General features: G+C 43.1%; 1 protein-coding gene across 1 annotated transcript in view; it reads left to right on the top strand.

Moving 5' to 3' along the window:
- The first annotated feature begins 9,786 nt into the window (after positions 1-9,786).
- LOC146189864 (cytochrome P450 3A31-like) overlaps positions 9,787-9,898 on the top strand; it is a 54,303-nt gene continuing 54,191 nt past the window's right edge. Inside the window, exon 1 of the mRNA XM_084603335.1 lies at positions 9,787-9,813. The gene's annotated coding sequence lies outside the window, so the exon portion shown is untranslated. The remainder of the gene's footprint in view (positions 9,814-9,898) is intronic.

Below are 9,898 nucleotides of genomic sequence, written 5' to 3'. Positions count from 1 at the left end.
TAAGCATCCTTAGGCTCGTCTTCATCATCCGGGTCAGTGTGAGGCCGAAATATCCTGGACATATCTGCCATGCGCGAGATACATCAGGTATTTAAGGTTTTCATCGCCACTTGTGGGGGCGAGAACTGTCGAATTGCATCACAGCCTCCAGCTATCCTGAGTTGGGTAGATGGTTGTTAAGAGGTAAGTAGTCGTTGGGTGAAGAAACGCCGCCCGTCTTCAAAGGATAACACAATTAAGCGCATTATGAATAGAAAATGTGTCCAGAAAAATGAAGAGAAGACACATAGAATATTAAAATTTAGACAGCGGACACCTCTCTTTTGCAGCAGAATGAAAATTCAGGGGAGTGGAACACTTGTTAAATATATTTTTTCGGAGTGCTCAAGCTAAAATTTCGTTAGTTGGAACACAATGCCATGGTATTGACATGATTTCGAGAAGTTTATCATGCAAAAATAAATGAATTTTACCACGTTTGCGGTAAAGCATTTAGAAACAAAGCCGATGATAAGATCTTTGCCAACTCATGATCATGCACAAATCCCGGTGGTACGAATGTCAGAATAAAAGCTTATGCAATCCACACGCATGAATATTTGAACTAATTCGAACGTCTCGAGGAATGTTCTGGAGGAACACGAAGCATTTTTTTCCTCTAAGCTATTAGGGGGCACAACTTTCAATTTCGCATCGCTGGGTCCGACTGACATTGAGCTGGATCTGAAACAACTCTATCTTGCTCTGCGTGACCTTGCCTGATAATGCGCCTTGACTTCCCCTAAAACATAACCTAAACAATAACATAACGCAACCGCGTAATGAAAACGCGATGTTAAAGATGCTCACATCTACTCTGATGGCGAAAGTAAAGCGTCCCCCGAATTCGGAGAAAGGGATTTTAATAAACGGGAAGGCGGACAGGCCCACCTGCGCTAGAAACGCTTGCCTGCAGCTCTTAAGCGCGGAAGGGGAAAGGGTGGTAAAGGAGAGTTAGGGGCCAATAGAGGATGATATACCATCGTGATATACATTTGTTGTGGCCCAAGTACCTTGAGGACTCGAGCAAACTCGGCGACACCTGTTTCGTGCAACATAAAATACTTGTATTTTATAAACATGAGGTGTCACTTTATACACACCGTAATATGTGATGGAAGAGCTCTGAACATTCTTTACAAGGAAAAACGACCAAACGTGTACTTCCCCGCATCGCACCAGATTAATTTTAAAAAAATGCGATATGGGCTTGAATCTGCTTAAGAGCGGAGATGGCGGAGATGCGAGAGCCTTTCGATTCCTCTCAGACCCATCACGTTATGCCACACAATCATCGTCGGCATCATAATTACCACTAACATGGATCGACATTGCCATCGCTACTGTTATCACCATCATGACTACCGCCAATTCGCTTCTGATGTGCGTGTGCGTGTGCGTGTGTGTGTGTGTGTGTGTGTGTGTGTGTGTGTGTGTGTGTGTGTGTGTGTGTGTGTGTGTGTGTGTGTGTGTGTGTGTGTGTGTGTGTGTGTGTGTGTGTGTGTGTGTGTGTGTGTGTGTGTGTGTGTGTGTGTGTGTGTGTGTGTGTGTGTGTGTGTGTGTGTGTGTGTGTGTGTGCGCGCGCGCGCGCGCGTGCGTGTGTGTACGTGTGCGTGTGTGTGCGCGCGCGTGTGCGTGTGCGTGTGTGCGTGTGTGCGTGTGCGTGTGCGTGTGCGTACGTGTGTGCAGCTATATGTCACTGTATTAGTATTTCTACAGCCCTACGCATCTCTAATACTAGTTCTAAGACGGACCGGCAGCTCGTGCGCACAAACCCTGTCCACATTCCCTGCTGACACTTCTGTCCACGCCATACACGAGTCAAGAGAGCTTTCGTCTTAATGCACATTCACATGTTCAAGCAGAAACACACATGATTTGCAAACCGCGTCCTCGCGCACAGCCATGAAATCGTCCTATTCCTTGAAACACCATGCCTACCAGAGGTCTGACTCACAAGCAGTTTGAAACTATGCATAAATCCCCACGATGTTTTTTTTTTTTTTTTTTTTATCTATGCATCCTTGTCATATTCGCACTTTAGCCTCCCCTGTCACTCAATTCCAGGTATGTGCCAGACTACAACCGGTAGACACAATATTTTCGAGTTCTTCGAGAGCTCGGTTTGAAAGCTTCAGCTGAAACGTACGTGCTGATAACTTTTTCATGTAAAATCATGACAGCATGTCAGGCACTAATCGACAGCCATAAAATTTCGCCCTCTAAATTTCATTGTTTTTGAGGTTTAAATAAACAGTAAGCTACCATAGAGCCCGAACTGTATATATTATCATGAAAAGTCAAATTTATGCTACATGCCCTCTCCCGTTTGTTAACCGAAGCGCATGGGGATCATCAATTCTGAAACTCTTCAGGCGGCTCTTATTTGTTATCCTAGCGGCATAACAGACCTGAGTTTTCAAACACGTGCAAATAAAATTTGCGTGCCCTTCAGACCACACAAAGTCGGGCCTCTCATAAATGCCTTGGATTCAATTCGGAGCACAATAACCGTTTCATTTCACTTACCAAGGAGCGGCAGCTATAGACCTAAGTTACTTGATACCCTCTGCAAATTTACCATCCTACAAATATTCTTGAGAATTTCTTGTGGTCAGGCCCGAACATAGACTGCACGCTAAGTTTTCCAAAGTGATTGCAGCCTGCTAGTCGAACGCCCCATCATAGTTCACCTAGATGACAGGATCATCGTCTCCATGGCTGTGCTCTGCACTACCTAGGTATGCAACTTACCCATGCGGAAATAGCGGAAAAACCGAACTTATCTATGCGATTACTTATGCAGTTCGCGCTGCTCTTAATCCTCGTCAAAAATAGCAATCACGCTTTTGTGAATGCACACGACTGATAGTCATGTTCTGGCTATAGATCGTACTGTTGTCGTTCCAGCGGGGAAGACTGAAAATGGTTAAAACGTTTTACAAAGAACAACTTCTAACAATGTAGTTAGTTACACCAGCGTCCGGCTCTGCACTGCGTCTGTCCGAAAACACTGCAAAGTTAGGACACATTATGCGGTTCTCTTCCTCGCCTCAAGTCTTTTTTTTTTTTTTTTGTCGGGATCGCAAGCAGGTATCAGCGGAGGCTCTGCAACACCGATCACTAGAAGAAGGTGACAACATCTATTTTCCTCCGTTACCAGGATCAAGTAGATGCGTGCTATACGACATAGCTAATTATTCCCCTCGTGTGGCTCTTTACAGTTCCAGCATATTCCATAAGCCACTACCAAAAGCTAAGGCAGCAAGACATCTGGAAAGGATGGTCCGAAACATCTCTTTAGCGAGATACATAATCTACGTTTCGGGACGAGACAATTTGTTTGCACCTTATTGACTTCTTTCTTCCTCAAGGAGAGTAGCCGTGCTAGTTGGTACATGATCACTAAAATAGAGCGCACTTTCGACAGGACACAGGGAGAACGACAACACGCAGCGCTTCAATAACAACTGAAGAAAAATTATGGCATGCTTGCAATAAATAGAAAAAAGGCCCTGAAAACGAAGCCATGGAACTATCCTCTTGTCACTCCTTATCGTCGTTGCTGGTCCAGATAGCTGATTTCGTTTTTTGTTAGCGTCAATGATGGGGTGCTTACACATTTATCACTGTTTTTTTTTTTTAATCATGTAAGCCTCATAAATTTCACGCATGAGTTGTAGATTATAATGCTTCAATATCTTGCATCTTTTAAAACTGGGATTGCAATCCTTGAAGGCATTTATCCTCCTTTTCACGTGTACCGTTGCTCATTTGGGGTTGCTTGCTTTGAGTCTTTCTTCATTTTATTCTTTGTTTCTCCTTTTTTATGCTGCACAGAATTGTGTGTCGTAAGTATAAGTCTCGCCCTTTCTGCTGCCTATTGTTGTTGCTGTTGTTTTTTACACTGTTATTCTTCAAACTACGTTTTCTCATATTATACGATTGGCTCCGCTTTATTTATTTTGAATTGGCTTACGTTTTGCTGTACTGGACTCCGCCTTTTTTTTTTTACGTTTTTCAAAATTGTAGTGAGAAAACAAATAAAAGAGTAAAATAGTGTTGTCTAGGCAACCTTCCTACCATGACTTTTCTTTTATCTCTCTTATCGGCTTCAACGTGCGCCCTGCGAAAATGCCACTAGAACTGCGCAATATTTGAATTTTACAGCATTATAAACCTCTACCTGCATTACAGAAGTCCCACACTAGGTTAAGATAAATTATTTTTCAATCCGCTAGGAGTACGACTGAAAGACGGCAAGCAAGAAATCTAGAGAATACTTGCATTAATTACGGCCGTGTCTGTGTGGCCAACATGCGTTCTAATCATCCAAGCCCCAGAGCATCCCAAATCATCGCATTGCTTAAAACACGCCAGTAATAATTAAACTGAGAGTATTCTATAATTGCTTGCAGTACGAAATCAGTGCTTAAACGGTGGGACACAGGAGGCAAAGGTGACATGCTGGTGCCGGGCGGGCTGTTTCAAATGCACGACTACATTTATCTGAACATTAAAATATCATACAATTTTATCATTTTATGCCAGGATCCACCTATCCTCATCGATAAATAAGCACTAGCTGTGAATCGGTGTTTGTACTCGAAAATCTTTTGTTCCCTTGACTTTTCGGGCATATTCTACTATTTGCAATGCTTGCAGCTCACAACTATGAAGTTCCGCATCAAGTTGACGACATGTTTCTAGACATTTAGGACTTAGGTTTTGATGACGGCAGTGGTGGAAAAGATGCAGAGCATGAAATACGTTTCGTCAAAGGTGTTCACTTCATTGTGCATAGCGCAGATCTTATTGCAAATTATGATCTACGTTTACGGCTAAACAGCCCAGAAGAAATGTTTCATACAAGTTAACATTACGAACGTGTTGCTTAAGCAGTTATGGCACTTATAGTTTGGCATGTTGTATATTGCTTCGAACTTTTTTTTTATATTAACGTTTTTTTTTTTTCACAAGAATATTTTATGCAAATATGGTCCTCACGCCAACTTTAGTGCAAAAAAAGAATTCATCTTTCATTTAGATTTGCTAATTCAGCATGCACACGCAAGAAGCTTTGCTCATTCTGCCCCTCCCCCCCCCCCCCCATCTATAAAAAAAGAAAAAGAAAGCTGCAAGGGGAGAATGAAAATGGAGAAAATATTTCAATTGAATAGGTTTCAGTTCTTTCGTATTTGATACTCTTTACGCCACTTTTAAATAATTGCATTCTTGTTAGATGTAGTGAAATAATCGTGTTATCCTTCTTATCATTCTGAAAACTTGTTCCTTTAGCTATGTCATCAAATTTTATGCTTCGGTCATCATCATCAGCCTGACTATACCCACTGCAGGGCGAAGGCCTCTCCCATATTTCTCCACTTAACCCGGTTCTGTGATAGTTGCATCCACTTGACAACTGCGAACTTCTTAATCTCATCCGCCCACCTAAATTTCTGCCGCCCCCTGCTACGCTTTCCTTCCCTTGGAATTCAGTTTGTTGCCCTCAACGACCATTGGTTATCCTCTCTTCGTACTACATGTCCTGCCCATGTCCATTTCTCCTTAATTTCCACTAGAATGTCGGTAACATGAGTTATTTCTAAGACCCACTGTGCCCGCTTCCTATCTCTTAATGTTACCCCTACCATTCTTCGTTCCATAGCCCTCTGAGTTGTCCTCAACTTAAGTAGAACTCTCTTGGTTAGCCTCCACGTTTCAGCCCCATAGGTGAGTACAGGTAAGATGCAACTGTTGTATACTTTCCTCTTGAGCGATACCGGTAAGCTGCTAGTCATAATCTGCGAGTGCTTGCCAAATGCCCTCCACCCCAATCTCATTCTTCTTGTTATTTCTTTTTTATGGTCTGGATCTGCGGTTACTACCTGTCCTAAGTAGACATATTCGCCTACTACTTCCAGTACTTCGCTACCTAATGTAAACTGCTGTTCCTTCCCAAGGCTGTTGAACATTACCTTAGTCTTCTGCATATTGATTTTCAAGCCTACCTTTCTACTTTCCTTGTCTAGGTCATCAATCATTATTTGCAGTTCATCCCCCGAGTTGCTTAGCTAGGCAATGTCATCACCAAATCGCTGATTACTGAGGTATTCTCTTTTTACCCTTATCCCTAACTCCTCCCATTCCAAGTCTCTGAATACTTGCTCTAAGCAAGCTGTGGATAGTACTGGGGAGATTGTGTCTGCTTGCCTAACACCTTTCTTTATCGGAATTTTGTAACTTTTTTTATGCAGAACTATGGTTGCTGTGCAGTCCCTATATATATATATATCTTCCAGCACTTTCACGTACGGCTCGTCTACCCCCTGATTTCGCAATGCCTGCATCACCGCCGAGATTTCAACTGAGTCAAATGCTTTTTCGTAATCAATGAATGCTATGTATAAGGGCTGGTTATATTCCGAGCATTTTTCTATCACCTGATTGGTATATGAATATGATCCATAGTAGAGTACCATTTCCGAAACCCTGCTTGATCCTTTGCTTGATTGCAGTCTAAGGTTGTCCTGATTCTATTACCGATTACCTTAGTAAATATCTTATACGTAACACACAGTAAGCTGATTGGTCTGTAATTTTTAAGGTCCTTAGAGTCCCCTTTCTTATGAATGAGGATAATGTTTGCATTCTTCCATGGTTCCGGTACCATCGATGACACCAGGCACTGCGTATACAGGGTGGCCAGTTTTTCTAGCACGATATCCCCCCCCCCCCCCCCCCGTCTTTCAGCACATCTGTAGTTATCTGATCCTCTCCAGCTGATTTCCCCATTTTCATAGTTTCTAGTGCTTTCTTGGTCTCGTCCTTCGTCACTGATGGAACGTCTGACTGTTTTTCCCTACCGCCAATCTCCTTACGGTCCTGACTACTTTGGCTACTGTAGAGATCTGTATAGAACTCCTCGACTACTTTGACTATCTTGTCCATATTCGTGATGACGTTGCCCGCCTTGTCCCTTATCGCATACATCTAGTTTTTGCCTATGCCCAATTCCTTCTTCACCGCTTTAAGGCTTCCCCCGTTCTTTACAGCATGCCCAATTTTCTCTATGTTATACTTCCTTATATCGGCCACCTTGCGCTTATTGATTGATATCTCGGCCAATTCAATATGATCTGTTGGTTGGGAGCTTTCATACTCTGGCGTTCTTTAATCAAATCTTTCGTCTCCTTAGACATCTTACCGGTATCCTCTCTAATTATCCTACCGGCTATTTCTACCGCGCACTCAGTAATGATATCTCTGAAATTATTGTTCATTGCTTCTAGGATATTGTCGCCATCCTCGGTTAGAGCTGAATGCCTATTCTGTAACGAGGTCCTGAACTCTTCTGCCCTCCCCCTCACCACTCATTCGTTGATGGGTTTCTTTCTTACTAATCTGTTGCGTTCCTTCTTCAGATTTAGGCTAATTCGGGACTTCACCATCCTGTGGTCACAGCATCGCACTTTCCCGATTACCTCTACTTTTTGCAGGGGTTGAACACATTATGAAGTCGATTTCATTTTTAGTCTCCCCGTTAGGACTTTTCCATGTCCATTTCAGGTTCTTCCTTTTGCTGAAGAAGGTTTTCATGATTCGTAAGTTATTGCGCTCTGCAAACTCAACTAGTAACTCCCCCCTGCTATTCCTAGAACCAATGCCATAGTCACCTACTGCCTTGTCTCCTGCCTGCTCTTTCCCTACCTTGGCAATGAAGTCGCCAAGGTTAGTGCTTCGGCGCTTCGCGACAAAGAGCAGATGAGATTTTGGCATGCTTCCATGTTGTTTTTATCACTAACCCCCGTAATGAATGGTTTAGCATAGTTTATTTAGATTATGATTGGACGTAGCACAGCAGCGTGTTTAGCTTAGAAGAGGAGTCGAAAGTTAATTAACACTAAAAACCGTCGCTCTCATCACGGTCAGAAACGGCGGCTCGTGCCCCTGAATAATGAATGAAGAGGAATAGGCTAAGCTGTCAAAGGCGGCCGCGGCTAACGCAGCTTCTACAAGTAACGTCAAAGCTTGTTTCCTTTAGTTAACCAACCCCTAACGTCGTTAATTAGACAAGTATTTGGTGCTTGTGCCGTCTTAAACAATGTTCACTAATGCTCCAAAGTTAATAAAAGCAATGTTTGTGAAAATAAAGTTAATATCTCCACCACGACAGCATGCAGCTTTTAATTATTAATGGTGTCTGAAGACCAGAATAAAATAAGTATTTAATCAAAAAATCAAAAGCGATCTGCTCAAGATATTAAGAAGGAAAATTCTTCGTCGCCGTCGCGTTCCATAAAGCGTCGTGTGTGGGTGTACTGCTCAGAAAATATGCGGTACTGTTAACGGCGGGAACGCCATAAGCATACACAAGTGGGCGCCCCAAATATAACGTGCGTTCTTTACGCACATCGATAATAAAGGAAGCCACTTACTTTCACAAGCTGCGTTGTTAACAACAAGATTGCACGCGATGTTTAGCTTTACCATGCAGATGTTTGCACCGATTGGAAATTTAGTTTCAAACGCACCGTAAGCGCTCCAGCAGACTTCTGGCGGCACTAAACTGATTGTCGCGACAAATATCATTTGTGGTTGCTGTGCAATTGAATGGACGTGACAGTACCGTAAATGTCAACGTTCGAGTTGACCGGGCACTGGTCACCACGACAGCGGAAATTTCAAGAGCGCCATTGCGGTGTGATTTCCCAGCTGAAGCCAGCAGCTCGGAACTGGCGAATGCCAAGTTGAAGATGTGTAAACTGCAAGCACCGTTATTGAAAGTAATATTTTAGCTCTTGCTATGCCAAGCCTGTCAGTGTAATTGAGAACATTTTTATGTTGGGCAGCCGTGAAAGTTCATCTTTCAGAAGATAGTATATGGTACCTTATGTAAAACTAATTCCTGGGCAAGTTGGTGCATTCCTCATAAAAGTTAAGATTCAAAGCGCTAACAAATATACGTAGACAGCGCCTGTCCTGTGTGTCTATTTGTGAGTGTCTATTGGTTAGCGCTAAGAATATTTCCTTTTATTAGTTATACATAACTGTTGCATAACAGACATTCAAACTCTTAGGAGGACCGAGAAGTTTGGGTCTACGTAATATGTACCCGTAGATTTAAAAAGCAACCCTTGTGCCTTTGGTTTACGTTGGAGAGACATTGCTTTTTTTTTTCTGAACGTGACCCGCAAAACTGTTTCCCGTTTAGAAAGCATGGCGACGTAAGTTTACATGAGGGCCGCTCCCTGGCCCTACAATGCGGTCCTGCTATTTCAGTTATATTTGGTATGTATAACTCACGAAGCTATTAATTTGTTCATAGGTAAAGGCACACCGACGTTCTTGCGATAAAAAGCGGCAAATGAGTAAATTACTTCGCACTTCTGATAACTAACAGGCTTTGCCAGCACGATAGAGTGATTTGGCTTTCATGAAAATCCATGAGCTTTGAACAAGTTATTACTGCTGGTTCAAAACGTGGCCTAAACTCGGTGCCAGTAAGAACTCTGCAGCAGTCAGTAGCTATCCTGTTCTTTGCAGTCCAGAAATACCGCTTTCGTTGGCACATCCGTCTGAAATCAGCTGTACACCCGAAGCTGACGCGCGGCGCATCTACTTCAGCACACTGGGGGATAGCAAACCTACGGGAAATCCGCGCCTGCGCTGACGGTTGACACGCCACCTGTATCCGAGATAAATAGTCGGAGGTGGTCTATTCGGCAGCAGTAAGCCTATTGTCACATTCACGGACGTTCCTTAACGCTGCAGGTAAGCGGAAACGTCTTTTGCGCACTCTCCGTGCGTTGGTTTCTATTCTTGAGCTGCTGCCGAGCGGTCTGTCAACGAAAATCTT

The sequence above is a fragment of the Amblyomma maculatum genome, chromosome 5 (assembly GCF_055883805.1).
Source record: "Amblyomma maculatum isolate TAMU_Amacu chromosome 5, ASM5588380v1, whole genome shotgun sequence".
Taxonomy (NCBI): Eukaryota; Metazoa; Arthropoda; class Arachnida; order Ixodida; family Ixodidae; genus Amblyomma; species Amblyomma maculatum.
This window is presented reverse-complemented; position numbering and strand designations above follow the sequence as displayed.